Here is a 26963-nt window from a genome sequence, read left to right as displayed (position 1 = left end):
TGAAAAGCCCATACAGCTGAAAGAGGAAGTGAGAACTAGACTGTGCACACATTTAGTAGCTTAAAATGCAGCTAGGCTGTTCTTTTTCTCAATTTGGATCGAAACTTGTTTCAGAAGGGGTGGCAGAGGAAGCGTCGAAATGCGGCGTTTCGTAAGAAATTGCAAAATCGCTCTGGCAAACATCATGCGCACACCTCTCCCCGAACCAGAAGCGGGAGTGTGCTTGAGCTGGGCGAACAGACGTGTGTGTACAGCCACGGTGTCCCTCTTCCAACTTTGCATCTTCAGCTTCATGTACTTTCCAGAGGAGAAAAAAGAGAGCCACTGTCACTGTCCTTGCCAAGGGGGTAGGGAGCAGAGCGAGGCTTCACGGAGAAGGACCTCAAGGTTTTGAAAAGCCAAGAGGGTCAACCTGTGGCCTCAAAGTGTATTTATTGACTGGATTTATATACTGCCTTTCTGTTAGGAAACCCAAGGTGGCTTGCAAGTTAAACACTAAAACAAATACATTATATAAAAAGGAGGCTGACTGAGTCCTCTCATGCCAAGTGGGAGCTGGTGGTATGTGTCAGGACTCCCTCTTTCTTCTGCCTTCCTACGCAGGTCTCAGGGAAGGTTCAGAAAGAAGGAAAGAGAGAGATCCTCAAAGGGGCCAACGAGGTCGCACAGCCCGACGCCTGCAACCCGCTCACCGCCTCCATCCCCCGCCGCTCCCCAGCCAGAAAAACCGCGCAGGCGGCGACGAGGCGCGTCGGGACGGGGCTGCGATCCCCACGGCGGCTACGCCGGAAGACTTCCTTTTCCGTCCGTCTCATGCCGGCTGCCGCCATGCCGCCTCCTGCGCCTGGATATCGCCGGGGAGGAGCCCAAAGGGCCGATGGGCCAGGAGCGTCCAGTCTGCCGGATGCCCTCGTTCACCCCCCCCCCAGTCTTTTTTTGGTGCGGCCCAAGCCACGCGGCTGGCAGGAAGCCCTAGAAACTGGGACCGACCAACGGGGGTGCGGGGGTGGGGAGCGAGGAGAGCGCTTCATACTTTTCCAACGCTCCATTCGGACCTTATTGATGTGCTACCCCGCCGCCCCTCTTCATTTTCCTCCTGCTGCAAAGCGATTTGATGCTTGGCTGCCAGTTAGTAGCTCAGACGCTCCACGGTGCAGAGATCAGATCCTCCTCTTCCAACTGCAACAAGGATTTGGGGGGTATGGAAAAAACCCACATCCGAAAGGCGGGGGAATCTCCTAGCAAAAAGATAACTCCCTGGGTGCTCTGGGTTGATTCTGTTTGGCAGGAGGTTTGGGGATCTATCGGGAGTCATCTCATACATACGTGTAAAAGAAGTTTAGAAATATGTGATGAGGACGATCCTCTTCTCTGTGTTTCAGGTGTGTTCTTAAACAAAATCATTTTTTCAGGAATGTGGCCAGGTTTGTAGGAAAGTCTTCCCCAACCTGGTGTCTTGGGCTCTCAACAGCCCCAGTGCTGGGAGTTGTAGTTCAAAACTTAATGGAGGGCACCAGTTCAGGGCATGTTGCTTTAGAAGAGTAGAAGATCTCATTCCCACACGTTTTCATTTTTGCAGTGAAACATGGCATGTTTTATACATTTTATTTGGGTGTTATGTCTTGTATTGTAAAAGCTGACTTGAGATTCTTTTGAACATGAGGTGGGGTATAGATAGATAGATAGATAGATAGATTCTTTATTGTCATTACACAAGTGCAACATTGCACAGTGCAACGAAATTGGATGTCATCCCTTAAAAAAACAACAAAAGCAAAACAGCAACAACAACCAAACAAACCACATTCCAGCCACACCCACACCCACACCCATCAAACTCCCAGGTCACACTATCGAGTTACAGCATTCAAAAAGGCCACAGCTCTTGGATAGAAACTATTTTTCAGTCTATTTGTCCTTGACTTGATGTTTCTATATCTCCTGCCAGAAGGCAGTAGTGCAAACAGACTGTATCCCGGGTGAGATGCATCCTGCAGGATGTTGTTTGCTTTCCTAAGACAACGGGAACCGTACAGTTCTTCCAAAGATGGGAGAGGATGACCAATAATCCTTTGGGCTGTGGTTATGACCTTCTGGAGCACCTTCTTCTCCCTAGCTGTACAACTGGAGAACCAAGCACAAATACAGTATGTGAGAATGCTCTCTATGGAGCCTCGGTAGAAGGACACCAGCAGTTTCTCACTCAGATTGTTCTTCTTTAAAAGTCTGAGGAAATAAATTCTCTGCTGAGCCTTCTTCACCAGAGCAGTGGTATTTGCGCTCCAAGTCATGCCCTGATCGATAGTCACTCCCAAAAACCTGAATTCCGCCACCCTCTCCACCCGTTCCCCGTTGATATACAAGGGCTGAATGACCGCCTTTTTTGTCCTGTAATCCATCACCAATTCCTTGGTCTTAGCTGTATTAAGAGCCAGATTGTTCTCTCCACACCAAACACAGAGCCGCTCCACCTCGTCCCGATAGGCGGACTCATCCCCTCCTGAAATGAGCCCCACCACCGTAGTGTCATCAGCAAACTTGATGATTTTGTTGCTGGAATAGATGGCTGTACAGTCATACGTATAGAGAGTAAAGAGCAGGGGACTCAACACACAACCCTGTGGTGAGCCGGTGTTAAGGCTAAGGGCTTTGGACATATGTGACCCTACTCTAACCCTCTGAGAACGTTCTGACAAAAAATCCAAAACCCAGAGACAGGTGGAGTTGGAGAGTCCAATCGCCTCTAGCTTGGACACCAGTCTATGGGGGAGGATAGTGTTAAAAGCAGAGCTAAAATCCACAAACAGCAGCCTCACATAACTCCCCGGCTGCTCCAGATGGGACAGAGCAGCATGGAGAGTGGTGGTGATAGCGTCTTCCGTGGATCTATTTGCCCTGTATGCAAACTGGTAGTTGTCAAAAATTGGTGGAAGACAGGAAATAATGTGACGGCGCACCAGTTTCTCAAAGCACTTCATGATGATTGGAGTCAGTGCAACTGGTCTGTAGTCATTCAAACTACTGATTGTGGGTTTTTTAGGCAGAGGAACAATAGTTGACGACTTCAGGCAGGGTGGGACAATAGACTGGTGTAAGGACTTGTTGAAGATCTTAGTAAAGACCCTCGCCAGCTGATCCGCACAGCCCTTCAACACCTTTCCAGTGATGCCATCAGGTCCAGCAGCCTTCCTCGGATTCACCATCCTCAATACCTGTCTCACCTCGTGCTCCTCTACAGTGAATGAGGGGCCCCTATGGGCTGGTGGCTGTAATACCGACGTCTCAGGTGGCTCCCTCTCGAAGCGAGCAAAGAAGAGGTTAAGCTCCTCCGCCAGCAAAGGGTCACCGTCGACAGCACCAAGGTTAGGTTTATAGTTGGTAATATGCTGAATCCCCTGCCACATCTGTCTTGTGTTGTTGCTCCTTAAATTATCCTCAATCCTCTGTCTATAATCCAGTTTCGCCCGTCGAATACCCCTCTTCAAGTTTGCTCTTGCCACACTGTAAAGCTGCACCTCGCCCGACCTGAAAGCCCTGTTTCTTTCCCGCAACAGGCATTGGACCTCTCTATTCATCCAGGGTTTCTGATTGGGGTAAAACCGGATGGATTTATTTACTGTGACAGTGTCTGTGCAGTGATTGATATAGCACAGAACTGCCGCCGTGTGCTCCTCCAGGTCTGAACGATCGAAAATATCCCAATTGGTTCTCTCAAAACAGTCCTGCAGCTGGTGAATAGCACCTTCAGGCCAGATTTTAACAGTCCTTGATATTGTGGGAGCCCGTTTCCTGAGTGGGATATATGCTGGTACCAGGAACAGAGACATATGGTCGGACTGGCCCAAATGTGGCAACTGTAAAGCCCTATAGCCGTGATTTACATTCGAATAAACTTTATCCAGTGTCTTGTCCCCTCTTGTGGGACATTTCACATGCTGATAGAGCGATGGGAGCACTGTTTTAAGTTCAACATGGTTGAAGTCTCCCGCAATGATGTGCACAGCTTCAGGATACTTGTCTTGCTGGCTGCTGATAAGGCTCTGCAGGCATCCCAAAGCCAAGTTGGCATTAGCATCTGGTGGCACGTACACACCAGTTAGCATAACAGCTGTGAACTCCCTAGGGAGATAGGCTGGTCTACATTTAAGAGTATAAATGTATAAGGTATAAGGTTGGAAAACAAAAAAGATCTCCAGGGCTCACACATTTGCCCCTGCCCTTCAGAAAGTGGGGAGATGTCAGGATGCCGTATTTCTGAGACAACTCCTCATTCTCTGCTTGGGAATGCCCTCTGAACAGGGATGGCCCAAGGCATTTTGGTACCTGGGGTGGAGCAGCAGATGCTCTCTCTCGCCAGTCGCAAAGAAGTTAAGCTGCATGGTAATGAAGACCTATCGAGTTATTTTGGCTCCCAAGGCAACATAAATTAATCAACTAAAATCCCACAAGCACCTCTCCTCCCTCCATGCCAGTAAAAAAGTAAGTAACAAAGTAACAAGTAGTAAAAAATACATACACTATAATGACATTAAGAAGAACCCTCCTGGATCAGAGCAAAGACCCATTTAGGTCCAGTAGGCTCTTCTCACAATGGCTAGCCACAAGCACACACTAGACACACACTATAGCACTTGTGCATCCCAGCACTTCGTATTCAGAGACATACTGCCTCCAACTGTGCTACTGGGGAATGAGGCATGAAACATGGGATCTGCCCCCCACCCCAACATCACATATTTCTAAACTATATAATGTTCATTGTGCATTAATGCAAGGTCTTGTCATCACCTTTTCTTTTTGACCACAGTAGACTCATAGAATTGTAGAGTTGGAAGGGACCACAAGGATTATCCATTCTTGTTCAACCCCGTGCAATGTGGGAATCTTTTGCCCAATGTGGGGCTCAAACCCACAACCTTGAGATTCAGATCTCATGCTCTCCCATCTGAGCTATTAGTCAGGGCAAATATCAAAGCAAGCATAAAAAGGTAAAGGTAAAGGTACCCCTGCCCGTAGGGGCCAGTCTTGACAGACTCTGGGGTTGTGCGCCCATCTCACTTAAGAGGCCAGGGGCCAGCGCTGTCCGGAGACACTTCCGGGTCACGTGGCCAGCGTGACATCGCTGCTCTGGCGAGCCAGAGCCGCACACGGAAACGCCGTTTACCTTCCCGCTGGTAAGCGGTCCCTATTTATCTACTTGCACCCGGAGGTGCTTTCGAACTGCTAGGTTGGCAGGCGCTGGGACCGAGCAGCGGGAGCGCACCCCGCCACAGGGATTCGAACCGCCGACCTTTCGATCGGCAAGTCCTAGGCGCTGAGGCTTTAACCCACAGCGCCACCTGCATCCCCAAAGCAAGCATACATTGGATAAATCATAAGGATCCAGAAAGCTACATATTTAGGATCAAATCTACCTGGTAATACCAACCTCTAAGAATATAAGTATATATGAAGAGTTTTGCTGGATCAGGCCAATGGCCCATCTAGCCCAGTGTCCTTTTGGGAAGCCTGCATGCAAGACCCAAGCATTTTCCCCTCCTGCAGTTTCCAGCTACTGGCATTTGATCTGTAAGCTCTTCCCTCTAATCCCTGGTATGCAGGGGGACTCTATAGCCCCTTGCTGATGAAGGCCTTTTATCTTCTCTTTACATATCCTTGTGGTGGAGATGAAGCAAAAGGCACCAGAAACCAGATGTACTGAGCTGGGTGAAAAAAGCCCTTACCAACTTATGACAGTTTCACATTAAGAGGACATGACGTCTAGTGCTGCAATTCCTCATCAACATGCAGCATCCAACCTTCCTGCTTGGTAAAACCACATGGTGGAAGGCAGAATAGACCCCAACTAACCTTTGACCCAGAGGGGGATACAGTTATTTCTAGTAGCCCAAAGCCCTTAAGGTGACTCCCAAATGGGTTGCTAATATCTCTAACCCTGATTTGCTGCCCAATGCTAAAGCACCAATTGTGGCAGTTCCTACAGAACATAAACCCTGTCCCCAAATCGATACAAGAAGGCCAACAAGAACAGCAAAAGCCACCAAAGCCAAATCAGATGGACTGGCAAAAAAAATCCTCACTCAGCCTATATTTTTTTGCAGGAGAAAAAGGCAATAGAATACATCACTGGTTTTTATACTTGTAAACCACTTAGAATCCTCTTTTGGCATTAAGCAGTATATTCATCAATGGATTACAAGGAACAGGGGAACTTAAAGCTTTTGCAGATGACCTAGTTTTGACTCTGCAGGAGCCAGAATCTAGTACGAAAAGAGTGTTACAATTGATTTAAGACTTTGGTCGGGTGGCGGGATTTAAATTAAACAAACAGAAAACTAAGGTGTTGGGGAAAAATTTGACAGATACAGAGTCGGAACGGTTTCAGAGAGAGACAGAACTAACTGTGGTTAAAAAAGTAAAGTACCTAGGGGTAAACATAACAGCAAAAAATCTGAGTCTTTTTAAGGATAACTATGAAAAATGTTGGTCTGAAATTAAAAGAGACTTAGACAGTTGGACAAAATTGAAACTTTCTTTGTTAGGCCGAATTGCCGCTATTAAGATGAATGTATTGCCAAAAATGTTGTTTTTGTTTCAAACACTACAGATTGTGGACAAGACGGAGTGCTTCCGGAAGTGGCAGAGAGACATCTCTAAGTTTGTCTGGCAGGGCAAAAAGCCCAGAATTAAGTTTAAGATATTAACTGACGCGAAAGAAAGAGGGGGCTTTGCCCTGCCAGACCTAAAGTTGTATTATGAGGCCGCAGCTTTCTGCTGGCTAAAAGACTGGCTACTTCTCGAGGACACTGACGTTCTGGATTTGGAAGGTTTTAACAATGCTTTTGGATGGCATGCATACTTATGGTATGACAAGGTTAAGATCAATAAGGCCTTTAAGAATCATATTGTCAGAAAAGCAGTGTTTAATGTCTGGACAAAATATAAAGACTTATTGGAAAATAAAACTCCAAGGTGGCTTTCACCGCTGGAAGCTAAGGCCCCAAAAAAACCCAATATGGAGGCCAAATGGCCAAAATATTGGGAAATACTAGAAAAAGATGGAGACAATTGGAAATTGCAGAGTTTGGAGAAAATGAAGGATAAGGTGCGAGACTGGTTACACTACGCTCAGATTAAAGAAGTTTTTAAAAATGACAAAAAGTTAGGGTTCCAGGTGGAGAAATCGAAATTGGAAACAGAACTGTTAGAACCTAAGACTAAGGTACTTTCAAGAATGTATAACTTGCTGTTAAAATGGAACACACAAGATGAAATGGTTAAATCGGCTATGATAAAGTGGGCACAGGATATTGGGTACAACATTATGTTTGAGGACTGGGAAAGGTTGTGGACCACCGGGTTGAACTTCACTGCATGTAATGCTTTGAAGGAAAATGTAATGAAAATGATATATAGATAGTACATGACCCCAGTCAAGCTTGCAAAGATATACCATGTGTCTGATAATAAATGTTGGAAGTGTAAAGAAGCTGAAGGAACATTCTTTCACCTCTGGTGGACTTGCCCTAGAGTGAAGGTTTTCTGGGAAATGATTTATAACGAACTGAAAAAGGTATTTAAGTATACTTTCCCCAAGAAACCAGAGGCCTTCCTCCTGGGTATTGTCGGCCAGAGGGTGATAAAGAAGGACAGAACTTTTTTCCTGTATGCAACAACATACAATCTGTCCTTCCAGTGAGCACTCAGGGCTGATTTCCTTCAGAATGGAGAGGTTTGATCTTCTTGCAGTCCATGGGACTCTCACTTAAGAATGTAAACAAGTTGATAAACTGCTGAGGAAAGTTTTACAATGATGCAAGTGGGAGCGGGGGACGTGAGGGAGTCCAAAGAAGCTTTGAAAATATGTTATGATACATGTTATATTGTTTATTATTTTTGCACTTTTGTATTTAAAAAATCTTAATAAATATTTTTAAAAAAAAAAATACAAGGAACAGGGGACTGGACATACAGAAGACTTGCCCTTCGTGCAACTCAGGGTGGAGTGGAGAGGTGTGGTCTCTCAACTGTCTCACAATACTTTGTAACGTTAGGTAAGAGGTATGCTATTGCTATGTGATCTCTCCCCAAATGTGGTTGCAATGGGAGTCCTGTTTGAGAGTGGAAACTGGGCTTCATATTCTCCAGGGTTAAGCCCTTGTGCTGGAAACAGATCTTGAGCCTGCCTCTGGCACAATTAAGCCCCTAAAAGCATCCTCTTCATGCCACGTTAGTCCCACACTGCTCATTATCCTGCTTCTCATGCTTTGCAGCCTTTTGGTACTTAACTGGGGAACATGATATCACTCTTCCCTTGTCATGTGATTAAGCACACAGCTGCCATGTTCAGAGAAGAGTGGAATTTGAAAGGAGACTGGCATGGAATGAAGGCATGCAATATAGGCCCAGCCCACACTTTACATGCTCATAGAGCACTGCATGGCTGTACTTGTACACTGTGGGGTCCAAGCCTCGTTCAATAGCATATTTAGCCTTGGGGTTAATCTAAAAAAAATAATAAAAAAAAATCTAGCCTGAAAGTCAGCTGCCGGAGTATGAAAGCAGCATGAGCTACAAAACAAAATGCTCCTCACCATTATGTTCCATTGCTTTGCAAACCACAAAACTTTCAGTATTGGTATACAGTATATTGTTTTTCAGTAAGCATCTGAAACAATGAAACAACATGTGAACCTGCTAGAGAGAGCACTGCACTATCAGTGGACAAAACACAAGCTCTCGGGAGTGAGAGCAAACACTGAATAGAGAGGTTTTCAAAAACAGGAAGGCAGTCAAGCTGGGTGTGGAAGAGAGATAGTCCAGTGCAGTGCAATATAAAATGGCACTCAGTGTATTAAAACGATGTTTTAAAACAAGGTTGGATTCTATGGGCTGTAGGAACTGTGGATGCACTGGGACTGGGAAAGCAAAGCAGTGAGCTGAAGGCTTTTCTGACAAGCAGGATAAAGCCAGCTTGCCTTGCCAGGCTTGCAGGAATGAGATCCCACTTCATCTGCAGTACTACAAATCTAAATGCTAGGCCAGCAAAAATGTCTTGGGCTTGATTCCTTTCTTTAACCTGAAATTCACCACAAAGCAGCAGTTGTCTCTTAATACAGAAACATATGTAAAATGCCACTCCAGAGTATTTTTTTATTTTATTTTAAAACAGGTAGTTTTGGGATTACAATAACAATATTACTAAGTTATCAATCAGAAACATTCTTTTTAAACTTTAAATGGTGCTTGTTCATTAGCATTTGAACTACCTTTCTTTATTCATATGGATTTTCTAATCTGTTCATTGTCCTTTCTCTTTGCATTGCTGTGAATATGAGTGAAATCAGTTAAAACACTTCAACACCTAACAAGTTTCTCAGAAACTAAATACATTATATTCTATTAAAAACGGTCAGTCTTTTTTTTTTCCAGGAGTTTTGGAAGACAGCCAAATTAGTAAATAGGAGTTAAACAAGGAGTACAGTACATTCGGTATTAAATAGTTTTATTAGATATATAGTTGGTAAAAAAATTAGCAATTTCACTCTCCCGAATAAATATAACTTTTTATAAATAGACAGAAAGAACCACAACCCACCTATATAAAGGTCCGCTGTGTAAATAATTTGTTTGATCATAAGAACAAGTCAGAGCATGCTGTGGATATGATTCACAGAAATACAAGCGAGATTTTCCATGGACTACAGTGAGATGTGGGTTTCACCCCACTATCTTGGATTCCCCTTTTTCTGGGCTCGTAACTTTGATTCACTGTCTGGGATTCTCTACCATCTCGAATTCTATCTTTGAATTGGTTATGTGGGCAACACAGCCCATATCTATGATCATATCCACACCATATGTTTAAAGCACTTGGCTTTCTCCCAAAACTCCTGTAGCGAACTGTGGTTTGTTAAGAGGTGCTGGGAATTGTGCCTCTGTGCACGGTAAACTACAATTCACACGATTTTTTGGGGGGAAGACATGGCTGCAAAAGTGGCATGAATGTGTTTTAAACATATGGAGTGGATGTGACCTGTGTTGATCAGGGAAGATTTCAGGACTTTAGCGTTGGTAAGGAGTTTCGGACGTCACCTAGCTCAACCCCCGGCTCGGTGCATTATCTACAATACAGGGTGCAGCTGCAATGTTTCTGACAGGCCTCTAGAAAAGACACTGTCAAACAGCTGCTACTGTTAGGAGGTTCCTCCTAATATTTAACCCAGCTCTGATTTCTATCAATTTCTAATTTCTCTTTGGAGCAAGAGAGAACAAGTCTGCTTCATCATTCTCATGAAAGCCTGTCAGATACTTGAGGGCAGCTTTCATTTTGGTGTTAACTCTGGAGGAGTATGTTCCAAGATAACATACTAGAGTGATAGAAGAACAGAGTCTGCCACTTTTCACCATAGTACATTTTGGTTCTTAGTTGTGTTTGATGCTACATTAGACTCTTTTCATTTATACGCCTATACTGTATTTTTTTTCCAGTGTCTTGAGACAGCTATATGGATATTTTGCAAGTGATGCTGTTTTGCAAGTTCCCTAAGCTGCTGGATCTCCAATAGTATGGAACTGGACTGTAAGGCCATGACTGAAATACAAAAAGGATAATCTATTGCAGGCTTGGAGTAGAATTAAAATGTGGTGTTTGATAATCACCCAAGATGATTGAATGAGAATACATTGAGGAAAGGGGGAGGGGGTCAAATAGCTCTGAATGTGACAACGTCAAGGAAGTATTCAATTAATTTCAGGGATTAGTGAGGAGTCACAATCGGAGCATGGCTGATTTTGAGAGTATTGGTTCATATGATCTACAATTTATTCTAAGAACTTAACAATTTCCTACTCATTCAACTGCCCTTGGTGTGTAACAGTTCCTTCCAGGAAGAATAACTTACTATATCTGCCACTCAAGTGGTCCTGTAGTACCTGAGCGATTCTGATAGAATATTTTGTTCTTAGGCCATATTTTTGTACTTTTCAAGACTGCTCTAAATTAAATGATTAGGAAGAGGAGCATTGGGTTTACACTGCAGGAATACTGCATCTAACGCACACACAAAAGGAAAACCAGTTTGCAGATTGGCTTTTCAGATGTATCACTTACCTTTTAAAATGAAATATCAATAAATATATATGCAAACAGATGTATGCAAGGGCAATTGTGCAAGATTATAATTTCAACAGTTTTGTCCATTATCTTAATTTCATTAAAGCTATTATGTGTTTTCCCTAGTGCAAGGGAAAGAAAGAAGGTTTGGAAGAAGGAATAGCATACACAAAACTTCTGCACTTCCAGGGAGTCACAGTTAGAGACAATACATAGAGAAAACTTTGTCAAGTTTTACAATTTACTGGTAAAGACAAAGAAGTAGTAGAAAAGTGAACTAGATTGCTGGGTGTTGTCGTTTTTACATAAAGAAATGGAATCAATAATAAAAGGTCTATCTGGAGAATCTGGAGAAACAGAGTATATTTAGCCCCCACCCCCCCACCCCAATGTTGTGGGGCTCATATGAGCCGTTTTAAGCTATTTAAAAGGGTGTGAGGAAGAAGGAAGAGAGTAACTATAGGCACAATCTATGTGGAAGTCCCCTGGTGGAAATCTCATGGCAATGAACAGGGGCCAGGCAAGGTGTATTTTGATAGGGTTTGCCTATTACGAAGTCCCCAGTGACCATGCCCCATATCTTCCAAGTATAGAGTACAAAGCACCCGCCTCACATTACACAAACAAAATTTTAAGATTAGAACTAGGAAGAATTCTGCAACAGGAAATTACCAATGGAGGTTCCAGAATGTTCTTCCTTGCAAGGTTTTATGCAAATACTGTGAATGTGCCCATCAGAAAAGCTTGAGATGCAGGTTAGACTGCCTTAAATAATGGGACTGGACTCATGGTCCTCCCGGGCTGGTTTACAAATCTTAAGAGTCTACAATTCTGAATATACATAGCTATTGATGGCAGTCATTTAAATTTGTTTCAGTCACTCCTGAGCATGTGTTTAGGAAAAGGACAAAAGTGCACCAATTCTGCTTTTTAAACCATCCAACCTTTAAATAAACAACATTTATTTATTTTAAATTTCACTGACAAGAGGAAAGGTCCATTTAACAGATACTATCTGTTAGTAGATAAATGTTAAAGGTAAAGGTAAAGGTACCCCTGCCCGTACGGGCCAGTCTTGACAGACTCTGGGGTTGTGCGCCCATCTCACTTAAGAGGCCAGGGGCCAGCGCTGTCCGGAGACACTTCCGGGTTACGTGGCCAGCGTGACATCGCTGCTCTGGCGAGCCAGAGCCGCACACGGAAACGCCGTTTACCTTCCCGCTGGTAAGCGGTCCCTATTTATCTACTTGCACCCGGAGGTGCTTTCGAACTGCTAGGTTGGCAGGCGCTGGGACCGAGCAGCGGGAGCGCACCCCGCCGCAGGGATTCGAACCGCCGACCTTTCGATCGGCAAGCCCTAGGCGCTGAGGCTTTAACCCACAGCGCCACCTGCGTCCCTAAGATAAATGTTAGCCCTTTATTATTCAGTCACACTCAGATATTTAGATGATATGGTAACAATGTCAAAAGCTAATGATCAGGGTTAATCAGTATGAAGCTAAATAAGTTGCAAATATGATTGCCAATACACAAAATTAGGTTTCTTATTCAAAAGAAGTAAACTACTTTATGATTTCAGGTGTAACAAAACAGACTAATTTTTAAACAGAAGGAACTCAGGCTACAAACTCTATTTACAAAGATTTTAATTAAGTGAGTCACATTAACAGAAGCTCAGGTGTCTTGATTCCACAAAAAGAAAAACAGTTTGTAGATTACTATTTTTGCCATTGCTCATGAATTTGTACAGTTTCGTAATTTCCCATAGGTATCTGTTTTGCTTTTAAAAAAAGAAAACTTTCTAGAATTATTTATTTTTCAAGATAATGGGCATGGAGGATTTTCAGAAATTAAAGGCAACCTTCTTTGCCTGTTTACTCAGAATAAGTCCCCCTGTGTTATTCCCAGTAAAGTGTGTGTAGGACCACAGTCACAATGTCTTTAGGATCACAGCCTAGGAAGCAAATGATGTGGTATGCTACATATTTAGGTATTATCAATCAGTATATAGCTCCATGCAGTGCTATCTTATTCGTGTTTGCTTGGAAGTAAACCCCACTGTATTTCATATGGCTTAATCCCAAGCAAGTGTGCACAGGATTTTAGTCTTGGATTGATATCAGAGGAAACACAGGTTCAGGTTCCTTAAACAGCCAATTAAGTTACCGATTACATATTTTCCCCTTCTTTCTGAACATAATTTGTGTCATTGTATGAAATCAAGTGACCTACAGTGACAGTTCACAAATTGAAAACTGTTCTTGCAAATGTCTGTGTCAATGGCATTCTGCTTTGGCAGCTGCCTGGTTTTAGGACAGATATAAAGACAAATCAGCTGTTCTGCATGCTTCATTTTTTTTTCCATGAACCAGACAGACAGGCAGACCAAGGCTGTGATCGTAAACACAAATTTCTTGTAGAAAAAAGAGAGGAAATTGTTTGGATTTACTTTGAAAAACCGATTAGTGTTTGAAAAACCTTGCCCATTTCTTGAGATCAGTAACCCCTGGACTTCATGTTCCATACATAGGGAAAATCACAAATATTCCATGTAGAAAATCTCTTTAAAGTTGTTGAACAATCCTAGCTTTAAAACTCCCGTGCCTATTTTCCAAGCAGAATAACCTTCAGTGCCAAATTAATGTCACAATTTATCTATCTGTTGTTCTGTGCTCTTTAAACTTGCGTGCCAGGCAGTATGTCAGTATGGAATCTGGTTGTTAAAAGCAGTTTCATATGTTCTCTTTGTATATAGACTTTGTCTTGGGTTTCCCCCCCCCCTTCTTCTTCTTCTCCCCCCCTCTTTTTTTAAATAAAAAAACTTGATTACTTGTTTACAGAAATGCTTTCAATTTGTTTGACAGTTTGTAAGAACTGCTGTGAAGCACAGTTAAAAGCACAAGCTTGTGAAAATAGAAATTCATCATAAAAATTCTGCTCCTCCCTAAAATACGCCTTAGCATTTGATCTTTTCCCCCCACGTCTTTGCAGTAATTAAAATAAGATTGTCCTGAAAAAATGTTCCTCTTTGTAGACTCCACCAGCAGAATGGCGGTTTTATGAAATTAGCAGTTGTTCAAACAGAACACATGATGCAATTATAGTGAAATCAGGGTGCAAATACACTATTATATTCACACGTAGCTTTTGTTTCATAATCCAACTTCTTTCCCCAGTGACACCACCAGTATTTAACGTATGGTTGCCCTTTGATCAGTAACATCTTAAAATTTTAAAAAGTCTTCCACATTCACGCCCCATTTGATTGAAAAACTCACTCCTGTACATTATATCTGATAAGATATTAAACAGGGGTCAGAAACAAATACAGAATCATAGGTAGAATGAGGGAAACAAAATGGAACACATTCTTTTCAGCTCACTTTTTTTTAAAAAAGGAAAATCATTTTGAAAGGGGGGGCATGTGCTTCCTAGCTTTCCTGCCAATTCCCCCCCCCCCCCCGCATGCTAAACATATATATTCTCAGCATTTAGTCTTCAGAATACCTTTTCCAAAAAGCGGCAGTAATATAAAACACTGGATCTTGGTCATGAAAGTTTCTTTTGTCAAAGGAATTATTAGAAAGAAGCATGTTTCCAAATGTGTCTCATTTTTTAAATAAAAAAAATCCCTTAAGTTTTTGTAAACTTACCTGCGGTTCCTGGTCCTAGGCAGAATTCTATAGTAGAATTAGGAGATCAGCCTCAACTCTATTTTTATATATAATATATATATATATGAAAAAGGATTTTATTTATTTAAACTCACCAGTGCCCTTCTTCTTCTCCAGGAAGATGTACCCGTCAGCACCTGCTGAGGGTTTCGATGATTAAACTGACAGGTAAAAAATTCCTGTAGAATAAAGCCAGACCAGCTGGCTTTGAAGAGAAACCCCCCAGTTTGGGTCCTGTTTGCCTCACTCACCCTCTGCTATGAAGGCACAAGCTTTTTCCCCTTTGCTGTTGACCTGTAAGATGCGTGATTTCCATGCACAAGTGTCTGGCATGCCTGGCCCCACCTGCTCCTGTCACTCGAGAGTAAATTTAGCTGTAAAAGGTATCACTGACAAGCAGACCTTTGTCAGCTCTGGCGAAAGAACATAGAATTGCTCTGTCTACAAAGCAAGCTGTAAATTCAATTGGAAAATATCAAATCAGTAGCTTTATCCAAAAATCACTTCTTGGGAGGAAGCAAAATCAAATGACTTTCAGATGGCCGAAAGTAAAAGAAAAAAGTGTGTGTGTGTGGGGGGATACCCCTCTTTTACAGTGAAGTTAAAAAAAAAAACTTATTTCCAAGAATAATTTTAGAACAAGACAACTTTTTGTACTTTTTAATTACAGCTGGAAGGAAACTTCTTTAGAAATGGAAACAGAACACACATCATTCGGGTTATTAAACTATGTTAAGTATTAAAGTGGATTTCTTTCCCTTTTCACTCTTACTTTTATGTGGAGAAATATTAGAAACCTAAAACTTCTCAAAGAGGGTTCAGTAATCTCGCTCCCCAAATTAGAATGTCGTGTTAAGAGACTGCATTTCAGAATTACACAGAGGCTTCAAAATGGAGGAATCGGAGCAAATGTGCATAAGTATGACCTTGTTAAATCTTGAAGCACTTTCATTCTGGATTTTTTCTCCTTTCTAGACTAAGGTAAGGACATTTATGTCTCGCCAGTCTGCTATTGTTATTCATCCTGGTAACAACACACACACAACTCACAGGCTGTTTTTGACTATGTAACTTCTATTGTATTTATGTAACCTATTGTTACTCATCTGCCTCCCCTTGGGGAGAAAAAAAGTGTATGGTACTAGATATGGGGGGGGGGGGGGATCTGGTAGTTACCATTAGTATCGTTAATTCACCAAATGGGTGAAATACCAGGCAAATGATCTATCTGCATTACCAAAATCCTGATCTTCAGCAATTTGGCAAGAAACTACGCAAACTATTTGACGACATGCCCCAGTACTGTTGTGCTTAAAGGGGGGGAGGGTTGAGGGGAGAGAGAATGAGAGGTATTGGGAAGGAGAGGCTGGGTCACAGGCCCTTTGTCAAATAAACAAGCTTCCTATTTACTTACTGCACATAAACAGCTACTCACCAAACTCATTTCTCTGCAGGGTACCTCTTTCAGATAAAAACATGGACCTGATTGGCATCATCCAGTATCCATGGAAACACGGTAAGTACCTCTCTCAGAGTGAATGTCTCTTTTTCAAGATTTAAAGGCTGAGTACTGGGTAAGTGAGTGTTTTCATTTAATAATTATATGGGAGATACTTTTTAGAAGCTCGCAAAGGGGAAACAGGTTTGGGGTGTTGCATGTGCCATAACAAAGCCCTTATGCTTTCATCATGTTTTTTAAAAATCATGTGTTTGAGGTACAGACTCTCTAGCTATTCACACCCCGCCACACACACCAAAAAATGCAAGTTACCTTCTTCAAGACCCAGTGAATAGGAGTTTGAAACTTGGAACCTCTGTTAGTACAAAGCTGCTTCTTTGTTTACTTAATAGTTAGGCAGTGCTCCTATTGTATCCCCCCCCCCCAAACAAAATAAAATAGGAGGATTTTCAAAGCATTTATACCTTGATTGTTAGGTCATAGAATTAGCCAGGCAACATGAAATCTTTAACTAGAGTGAGAGGCCAGAATTGCATGCACTGTGTTTGAATCAAATGAAATCATTTTTTAAAAAGGCCTTTATTTTTAAAGGCTAGAGTATTTGTGTGTAGGCTGCAGTCTTGGGTGGAAATATTCATGAAGATAATGAGGCATAAGTGATGGTAGTGTTGTGCTCTGAAGATAGTAGAACTTAGGATCTCACACATACTTGTTAAGAGTCAACAGCAGGCATAGGCAAACTTGGCCCTCCAGATGTTTTGAGACAACAATTCCCACCATCCCTGACCACTGGTCCTGTTAGCTAGGGATGATGGGAGTTGTAGTCCCAAAACATTTGGAGGGCCGAGTTTGCCTATGCCTGGTCAACAGTAAACTTGGTTATGGACTCACACCTAGGAATATATGAAGGCAAACCAATTGAAGCTGAATCTAGATCAAATGGAGGATATGGTTATAGATGGCCTTTGTGATCTGGAGGTGTTCAAATTTCTTTTCTGTACGGGATATCAATTTCCCTGAAATATTAGTTTCTTAGCAAGGGAGCTAAGAAACATCCACGCTTGTTTTTGGATGCCCAGATGTCTATCATGTCCACAAGTACTTTTTATCAGTTAATCTCATGGCATTAGTGCCCTTTTCTTCAGAACAAAGTTGTAGCGACTAATATCCATATTGTAGTATGGACATCTGCACCTAGCAAGATCACTAGGAAAAGGTCTGATCAAGTTTCCATATAACTGGGAAATGAGGCCTGACCATGAAAAGAACAGATAGATCATTCTTGAGCATGATGTCCAAGAATAGTAATGAAACTTCTTTTCCAGTAAAGTTTACTTAAACCTGAAAAAGAGTAAAGGTACTGTGGTTCCAGCAGACTTTGGAGTGGTTAATAATTGGTATTTATGTATTTAGCTCTAACAAATGTTTTGAAAATGATGGTATTGTCTTTATAGTCTTCTAATATCTTTATAGTCTTCTAATGGAACAAAAAGCCAAAAACAAAAACAAGGCAATGTAAAAAAATAAAAATAAAATAAAACAAAAAAAGGTTACTACAAAAAAGAGGAAAAAATTCAATGATGCCTTCTAATACTAAGATAAAAAAATTGTTAGAGTGTGAAGTCTTGCAAAAATTCCAGACACAAGCAGTTAAAACATTTTTTTTCAGAGTTTCCAGTGAGATAATATTATGAATCTGTTACCTTTGAAAATGAAGAGAGAAAAAGATCTGTTTTAAAACGAGCTTCATTTTGCATGGATTTCACTGACTAATCCCGATTAAGTAGTTTATGAATTACAGCCTCAGTCAGGTAAATAGCAGTTCCCCTACCTGGACTAGGTTCTTATATTTGCATTTCATTAAATATAGCCGTTACCGCAACACATTTCTCTGCTGAAAGATCCAGCGGAGGTAACTGAAATCCAACTGGTTTAGAGTTCTGGCTTCCCTATTTTTATCACTCTGCATATTATTTTCATTTACTTTCTTTATTGTTTTTATTTGCTAACTTTTCTCAGCAACCCGTCCCTGCTGAGTGCAGATGGCATGAATGATCCCACAGATTCTCTGCTCAATAAGCCAGAATGGTATTGCAGACATTCTATATTAAACTTCTCTTACTGCAATAAAAATGTTACTTTACCACATGCCTGCTTCGGATTCCGCATCATTCTTCAGGTCTGTATGCATACGGATTCTTTATACTTTACTTAAGCATTGTGATTCTAGAACCTGGTCAAAAATGGTTGGATCTATTCCAAGGCCTTAGATAATTCATCCCCCTTGTGGAGGGGCGTATAGGGGACTTTGCTGTGCTCTGACACTTAGAACCAGATATTTACTTGGGCAGCCATTTTAGGCACTTCTCATTCTTACTTTGCTTAAAATGGGGTTGGTAAGGGTATGTGTGTGATGTTCCAACTGTTGTCTACTCAACATAAAACTAACAAACAAAAATATTGGCGTGTGCAGTGGGACGAAATATGCATTTCATACAAAATAATGGAAGATGGTTCTAAATGTGCCTCAGCACAATATTAAAATTAGAGGCACCAGTGAAGTTTTCCTGAGCCAGGCTAGAAAAAGAACGACAGGCACTTGGAAAGCCTGCGTCCAATTGAGAGGTGCACATTAGCCCTGATTCCCCCCCCCCCCCGCTTGGATGGAAGTTTTCTCCCCCTCCCTTTCTTCCCATAGTGCTGGCTAACAGTGGACTGGAACCCAGGGGATTATGGTAGATGTTGGTTTTCACAAGAACTCCTGAAAGAGTTCTTGGGAGAACAACATCTTCTATAGTCCTTTGTGTTGCGGCCACTGCAATAGGGAGATGAAGAGGAGGACTGGTACGGGAGGTGGGGATATTTTATTTTCTCCCCATGAGTGTCTGTTCTTATTACCGCCCAGCTTCCAGATGAGGAGGAGATACTTTTCCAAGGGGTGAAGGGCTGGTATGTACAGTTGGAAATGAGTGTAATATCATATCCTGGGATAGGGCATGGCTGGCTGGAATCATGAAATAATAATTTAATTATTAGTAGTACTAAGAGGGGATGTGGGTGGCACTGTGGGTTGAACCACAGAGCCTAGGACTTGCTGATCAGAAGGTCGGCGGTTCGAATCCCTGTGACGGGGTGAGCTCCCGTTGCTCGATCTCTGCTCTTGCTAACCTAGCAGTTCGAATGCACGTCAAAGTGCAAGTAGAAATATAGGTACTGCTCCGGTGAGAAGGTAAACGGAGCTTCCGTGCGTTGCTTTGGTTCGCCAGAAGCGGCTTAGTCATGCTGGCCACATGACCCGGAAACTGTATGCCGGCTCCCTTGGCCAATAAAGCAAGATGAGCACTGCAACCCCAGAGTTGGTCACGACTGGACCTAATGGCCAGGGGTCCCTTTACCTTTACCTTTAGTACTAAGAGGGTTTTTTGCCACTGTTGTTGCAACTGCTGCTCTTTATTTTGGGGAATGTTTCATTATACACCTTTAGGTGCCAGGCGAAAAGGTTCTTCTTCAACTAGGCCTTTGGCTAACTTTCTCACTATATAGAAGGGTCTGGTGACTTCTGTTTCAGTGTATCTGAAGAAGTGTGCATGCACACGAAAGCTCATACCAAGAACTAACTTAGTTGGTCTTTATGGTGCTACTGGAAGGAATTTTTTTATTTTGTTTTAACATCCCAGATCCTTTGAAATGTGTCTGTGGGAAGGAGGGAGGTTTATTGGCTTGGCTTATTTTTGTTCTTATTTTTATCATGTATTTTGTGTTTTATCTTGTTTTTTTATGCTGTGAACCACCCTGAGATCTATGGATGAAGGGTGGTATATTATTGTTGTTATTGTTGTTGTTATTATTATTTCTAAAGTGGGGGACACGGTAAAAATATAGACTGATGTATTTCTCTCTTTTTTGCCCAAGATAACTTTACCCCCCAATGCCTATGAAGGTATTGTTGTATATATTAATCACTTCTTGAGTGTCTCAAAGCAACTTACATAATATAAATACAAGAAACACTAAAGCCAAATATAAAACAGCAATAAAACAAGACCTTGTGCAAATCCTACCTACCTCATTTAAAAAGATATGCACTTGTGGGGAGGGGGAGGGGAAAAATAGAGGGAAAATTGAAGAATGATATGTTTTTTGATAAAATGTGAAATTTCTAATAAAAATATTAAAAAAATAAAAATAAAAATAAAAGGATAAGCACTAAAAAAAGGCCTCTTGGCTAAATCTAACTGCATCTCTTCAATTTGTTTTTTATATAAAATATGCTCCGTATATGATTATGTTATTGTTTGGGTGGTTATATGTTTGTACATACATTTATGATTAAAGTGGGGAAAAGACCCCAGATAGAATTAGTTACCTTCCCAATTAATGATTAAAGGTCTGGGTAAATAAAAATGTATTTGGATTGTGCCTAAAAACAGGCAATGATGGTGCCAGGTGTGCTTTTCTGGGGAAAGCTTTCCACAGATGGGGAGCTGCTACTGAAAAGGTCTGTTTTTGTGTTGCCACCCTGCATGCCTCCCTCAGACAGGGCACAAGGAGAAGGGTCTCAGATAATGAACGCACTGTACAGGACATTTTATGTCAGAAGAGGCATTCCTGAGCTTTATAGGTCAAAACCAGCAATGTGAATTGAGCCCAGAAATTACTTGGTAACAAGTACAGTTGCACCAGGATTGGTGTTACATTCTCAGACCTCTGAATTCTGCACCAGCTACAGCTTCTGAACCATCTTCAAAGACAGTCCCACATACAACAGTCATCTATTCTAGAGGTTACCAGAGTGTCGACAACAGACGTTAGGCTGTCCCTGTCCAGATAGGGGCTCAGCTGGGCCACCAGCCAAAGCTCTGCACTACTGAGGCCACTTGAACCTCAAGCAGTCTGAATGGACACAGAAGTAACCCCCAACTATGCACCTGCTACTTCAGAGGGAGTGTAATTCCATCTAGGGCAGACCAAACTCCACCCATTTGGCCTGGGGAACCTCTCACTAACAATTTCGCAATCTCATCTGGATTAAGCTTTAGGTGATTGGCTCTCATTCAGTTCATCACTGAGAGCAGGCACTGATCTACTACAATGATGCGAAGATGCTAAACATAAAAGCCAAGAAAAGGATGTGGTCAAAATATGGAGTCCTGCTGGGTACTTGCATTGTAGAAGTGCGTAGCTCTAGCCCAGCAGAAATGGGGTGAGGAATGGACCAGCTTTTAGGTGTGATTTACTTCCTGCAGATGAGGTAAACTGGATTTCTTGTCACAATTCTTGTGGTTTTGCAAAGTAAAGTTATAAGAATGAGCAGGTTTGCCCACGCAATTGAGCAATTGCTGTAGCATCACTGGGTAATTTCCAGCTAACTCTTCACAAGGGAAAGCACAGCTAGCCTGGTTAACCAAGACAAACCATTGCATCTCCTTTGTTTTAACTTGGGGTCTGTCAACTGCAGTGATGCAACCACTTTGGTGGCTTATGATGCTATTATTAGTGTCCTATAGGCTGATAGCAAACTCATTTTCTGAGTGTGGAACCTTATTAGGTGAAAGTGGTACCCTCCACGCACAAGAGGTAGGTATCAGCCGACTTGGGGGGCAGGGGGAACCCCAGGTTTTGCAGATGTTCAAAAATATTTAGAAAACCCCCTAAATGGGGGTGGTACCTCAAAACAGTGTGCTCTGTGGCCACAGAATGTTAACCGAATGGGACTTCCGGGTTAGCGCCTCTGGCAATGGCGGAATTCCTCTGATCGGGAGGAATTTACTCCGTGGAAACAGGGTCTGGCCACCACGGCGAAGGCGGAGACACACTAAAAATCACAGGCGGGAGAAGCCTGTGAACCTGGGATTCGGCTGGCACCTTTTGCTCCTCCCCTACTCGCGGGGAGACCCAGTTTTGGGGATCTGGAGTGACGTGGGGTGAGCGGCGCGGTGCTTTGAATTGATTGCTTCTTTCACGGAGTGAAGCCGCATTGCTGTTGCCAGAGAGTGCTGACTTTTTCCTGTGGACAATTCGATTTTAAACAACTACCCATGAGTAGAACGGAAAATTGGATCTATAAATGTCTTAATTTGGCACCGAAATGGGAAGGTTTTAAACAGGAAGTCTGCCTTCCCCTTTTGTAAATAGATTGAAGCAAAGACACTGCAAGCTAAGGTCTTGGGAAGTCTTCCGCAAAGGATTAAACTTCCATCGATTAAAACTATTAACCCCCCCTTGGAAGCAGGAGAAGAGGGGGAAAATTTTGGATCGCGCAAGCCTGCAGGAGAGAGTGTTGAAAATTAAATCACCACTGCTCTGAACCTGGAAAGGGGCTGCCAGTAAGATTGACGTTTTGAAGTTCATTGGCTGTGAATAGAACGTATCTTGACAGTTAGCTTAATAAGAGAAATATATTGTTTCCATTGTCCTCTTCTGCGTTTAAAAAGGAGGAAAAGTAACTGAAAATTGAAACTATATTTACTGTTTGAACTGTGCTTAAAAGGATTGACACGAATAGAAACTGTTTCCCTCTAGAGGGAGCCTTTGAAACTGTTATAAGAGCTGAGCTGGGGGAACCAGCTGCAAGATAAGAGACTGTGAGAATCAGGGATTGACCTTGGACTATTTGAGAATGTCGACAGAAGAAGCTTTAGTGATTGCATTATGCAAGATAAGTCACTCGTTGGAACACCTCCACAAGAAGACAGATGTCATGACTACTAAAATTGATAACTTGGGACAAAAAGTGACTAACTTGGGACAAAAAGTGAACATTAATACAGAAATTATTCAGGATCTGATACAGGAATCTACTTTGACAGGGCAAATTGTCGAGAAGGCGAAGGAGAAAGTTGCTGTTGTTGAACCTAAAGTAATACAAGTGGGAGCCCCAGCCTTACAGAGGCAAATTGAGGACCATAAGTTGAGGCCTTTTATGATTGAATTTAGAAAAAGTCAGATTTTGAGGATCGGAGCCCTGCCTGGACTGGAGAAGGAAAGTTGGATAGATCCCTTCATGCAGGGATTTACTGACTTTTGGGATTTGGACTTGGGTCGTGAGGAGATTGGAGCTGTGGGGGCCTTTGGATTTGGAGGAATTTTGAAACATGTCCTGAAATACCTTATGGATTTTAGATTTAACCATGGAGATTTGGTTGACCTGTCGAGAAGGAATAAAAGCATTGCTAGGTTGGAGCTTCCCCGAGATCTGCTCTTCAGTATCAAAGAAAGGAAAATAAGAACAAGATCAGTAGAAGACAAAGTAAAGTGCATGTATAAATATGAAGAAGACCTGCAGAAGGGACTTGGAAAAGAGTTAAGAGCTTTGGACAGAAGATCACCAGGTTGATGGACTATTTGGAATTGACGAATGACTGGCAGTATCCGAGACCAGGGAGAAGAGATGGTGGAAGAAGATTGGAAAAAGTTTAAAGTTTATTTTCAGAAATAGAAATATTGTAAAATTACTGAGTGTTAGAAAAATGTTGGAATGAAATCTTATGGCTTTAGTAGAAATGTTATAAGGAGTTAAGGATAAATAAGCATTATAGTATTAATGGAAAATAAGGGTAAAAATAAGTTAAGATATTTATATGACAGAAAATAGAGAAAGATGGAAAGGAATTGCTGAAACAATTAATAGAAGTGGAATACAAAAAGGGAGGTGAGAGGAGGTCGATGAAACAAGGGTATGAAAGATAGATTACTGAAATGGTATGATGTATGTTTTTAAATTGTTTTTGTTTTGTTTTGTTTAGGTTAATATTGTGTTTTGTATTGTTAATATATTGTATTGTATTGTTTTTTCCCTTTCTTGTTTTTTTGTTGTCTTTTTTCTTCTCTTTCCTTTTTGTAAGTTTTAAAAGTAATAAATATTATTTTTTTTAAAAAAACACACATAATGTTAACTGAATGGAAGGGGGTGCAGAAAATGAGGGGGAGTTGGAACGGAAGTGCAAATGGCAGGCTGAAAGCTTTTCTGGCACCCATTCTGGATGCACTCAGATGTGCAGAATTTTGAGGTGCTGTTGCTGATGAATGTAGAACAGATGCTTCTCTCCACTCCACTGATTAGATAGAAAGCAGGTAGGAGCCCCCCCCCCCCGCCAAGCCTTTTCCCTCTCCTACCAGCCTATGCCTGGTAGAGGAACTGGGAAAAGCAGCGTGCTAGCCTTATTTAGGAATCTGCCTGATAGGAAAGAGGGCCTCCACACTACTCTCTGCCCTACCAGCCTGAGACTACAGAGCTAGGAGAAGAAGGCTGTGGCAGGGAGGTCTGGATGCTTACAGTATATAATTTTCAGCACGGGATCGCCCAAGCATCCTTAGAAACCTCCAACTTAGCAGCATGGATCATTCCTTGAAGTTTTGTGGCAAAGCCATCCTCATTCTTACGAGCCAAACACGCATCCTTGTGAACACTGATTTAATTGTTTAGGCAATTTTGTATCTATTAAAAATCCATGATGCAGTGCTATTGCAAATGAAAAACACAAACAAACCTCTGGAAACTTTTGCATAAGATACAGAAATTATAATATTGAATGAACTGGTGTGCAACTGGAACTCTATGAAATTTGAATTGGCCCCTGGATTTTCATGTAAGTACAATGGAACCTCGATTATCGAACACTTCGGAAGCCGAAGAATTCGGAACCTGAGCGCCGACAACCTGGAAATGAATGCTCCTGTTTCGAACAATTTTCAGAAGCCGAATGGCTTACTTGGTGCGTTTTTATTTTCCCCCCATTGACTTTGCAGCCAGCCCATTGATCCTTGGTTTTTGAACTTTTCAGAAGCCGAACGGTCTTCCAGAATGGATTAAGTTTGAAAACTGAGGTTCCACTGTACAACTTTGGTAAAAGGAAGTGTGCAATAAGTAATAAATAATATATTCCCAAGCTGGTTTCACAGATGCCTAGTAATATTTTGTGTACTGCTGCTCTATAATGCCACGGGTGCCCAAGGGTTGTAGCTTACACTGCATACCAAATTGTGTCTACTTATAAACAAAAATTACTATTATTGTGGTTATTCTTAATATTAATTTTATTTCTTTATTAAAAATATGTATATGCTGCCTGTCATGTTTGCAGCAGATCATAAAATACAATATAAAAAGCAATGTATAAGAATCAAGTGGTTAAAAAAGCCTCAAAGTTATACAGCAGCAGAGAACTGGAGCCAGCAAAAACTATAGACAGCAGAAACATTTTTTGCATGTGTTGAATTGCGCAGATATTTGTGTATACCTTTTTTTGGTCAGGAGAGGGGGAGACTATTTCTGAGAGTGGGCATCATCACAGGAAAGGCCACCTTCTTGATTGTGGCCAGATGGACGTCTGCTTTATCCATTGTGTGGATTATTTAGTGTTAAGCTTTTGTGATATTTGCTGTTTTGCATAGTTTTGCTTTTAGTATTTAGTTGCCTATTTAGTCTCTTCAGCTTGCCAAGAGTTATATTATAAAACTGAATATTTTTAGGTTAAAGAAGAACTAGGTGTAAAAGGAAAATAATTAATTAGCGACTTCGAACAAAGTTTTTTAAATTGAAGCCAAGAACTTAGTTTTTTGGCAGATCTGTAATGCTGCACAATTACATCAGTATTAAAAACAAGAAAGTTTGAAACTAAGAGGGGGCTATTTTGAATTAGAAGTGTCCAGAGTAAATACCAATTCCCGCCCCCCTTTTTCTCAATGGTATATTTATGTGCTACAGCTCTGGAGATACACCCCATTATCTCTAGAGACAGATGGATGCCAGCTAACCATTTGTATGCTACGTTTTATCCCCAGAAACCAGTGGTATAGTGGAGAGGGAGTGCCGCTCCAGGACTTATTTCGGTGCAGGTATGTGTTGGGGGTGGTGGCGGCGGTGGCAAGGCATTGGAGGATAGAGCTGTATGTGCTATGTGACCTGCTATGCACTTCCTAAAGTAGCCAACTGTCTTCAAGTGAAGTGGAGGACACCGTCCCATGGCCAGTGCTATAGTAAGATCCAGCTGTCAGTCCTGTCAGTTTCTGTGCATAGAGAGATGGGGAAAGTCATCTTGTCCTTCAGCCCCGAGAGTGCTTTGGGCTGGCCCTGGAATTTGGTCCTAAGTTGCTTTTTTTCCTTTAAAGGAACATATGATCAGGAAATGGTCTGAGAACTGCTGCGGCAGAAGCTTAAAATTGCTTATTCTGGTGTGTTGTCAGGTTAGTGCTTTGAGGATGGCTGCTGCAGAGTACTTACCAGGGCCATCTTCTCGTGGGGATTGGATGATAGGTCAGGTACATTTTTGATGACACACAACTGTCACATATCTTTCCAGCTTTCATTGATCTGCTCTAATTAGCTGTTCGGAGTGCATCACACAACTCGGCTTGTGCAATATTATTTTGTAACATGAGCAAAGCTTTTTCCACCAACTCAGCATTTGTTTGTTGGATTACTGCATTCTTCTTATTTTTTTTCACTCTGCGCTCATGCCTATCATTGTCCTCCAAAATATATTAAAATACACACGCACAGAGGAGCGTAGCATGAATACTGTGAGAAGTCAGCTCATCCTGTGAGCTTTACTTTTAAAATCCATCAGACTACTTTGTGTAAAGCACCCCCTGTGCAAAAGTGAGCATATTTCTTCACTACAGAAAATATATCTTCCTTCCTTTCTTTGGCAGCACAGCTGACCCTGACTGCATGTCAATTTCCCCATGAGAGACTCCTGCTAAGAAGCATGTT

General features: G+C 41.9%; 1 protein-coding gene and 1 long non-coding RNA gene across 11 annotated transcripts in view; one reads left to right on the top strand and one right to left on the bottom strand.

Annotated features, from left to right (window-relative positions):
- Positions 1–15066, bottom strand: part of MEF2C (myocyte enhancer factor 2C) — a 173783-nt gene extending 158717 nt beyond the window's left edge. For 3 of the 9 annotated variants that reach the window (XM_079995643.1, XM_079995646.1, XM_079995649.1), the window contains exon 1: positions 14886–15063. The gene's annotated coding sequence lies outside the window, so the exon portion shown is untranslated. Of the gene's footprint in view, positions 1–14885 lie in introns of all 9 variants that reach the window. The other 6 variants (XM_079995648.1, XM_079995647.1, XM_079995645.1 and 3 more) reach the window with 4 other exon arrangements.
- LOC307226910 overlaps positions 1–26963 on the top strand; it is a 90594-nt gene that overhangs the window by 10640 nt on the left and 52991 nt on the right. For both annotated transcript variants that reach the window (XR_013843685.1, XR_013843686.1), the window contains exon 2: positions 16245–16306. This is a non-coding gene — a long non-coding RNA (uncharacterized lncRNA). The remainder of the gene's footprint in view (positions 1–16244; positions 16307–26963) is intronic.

This window comes from Podarcis cretensis (genome assembly GCF_951804945.1).
Source record: "Podarcis cretensis genome assembly, chromosome: 11".
Lineage (NCBI taxonomy): Eukaryota > Metazoa > Chordata > Lepidosauria > Squamata > Lacertidae > Podarcis > Podarcis cretensis.
Note: the sequence above shows the minus strand (reverse complement) of the source record. Positions and strands in the feature narration are given on the sequence as shown.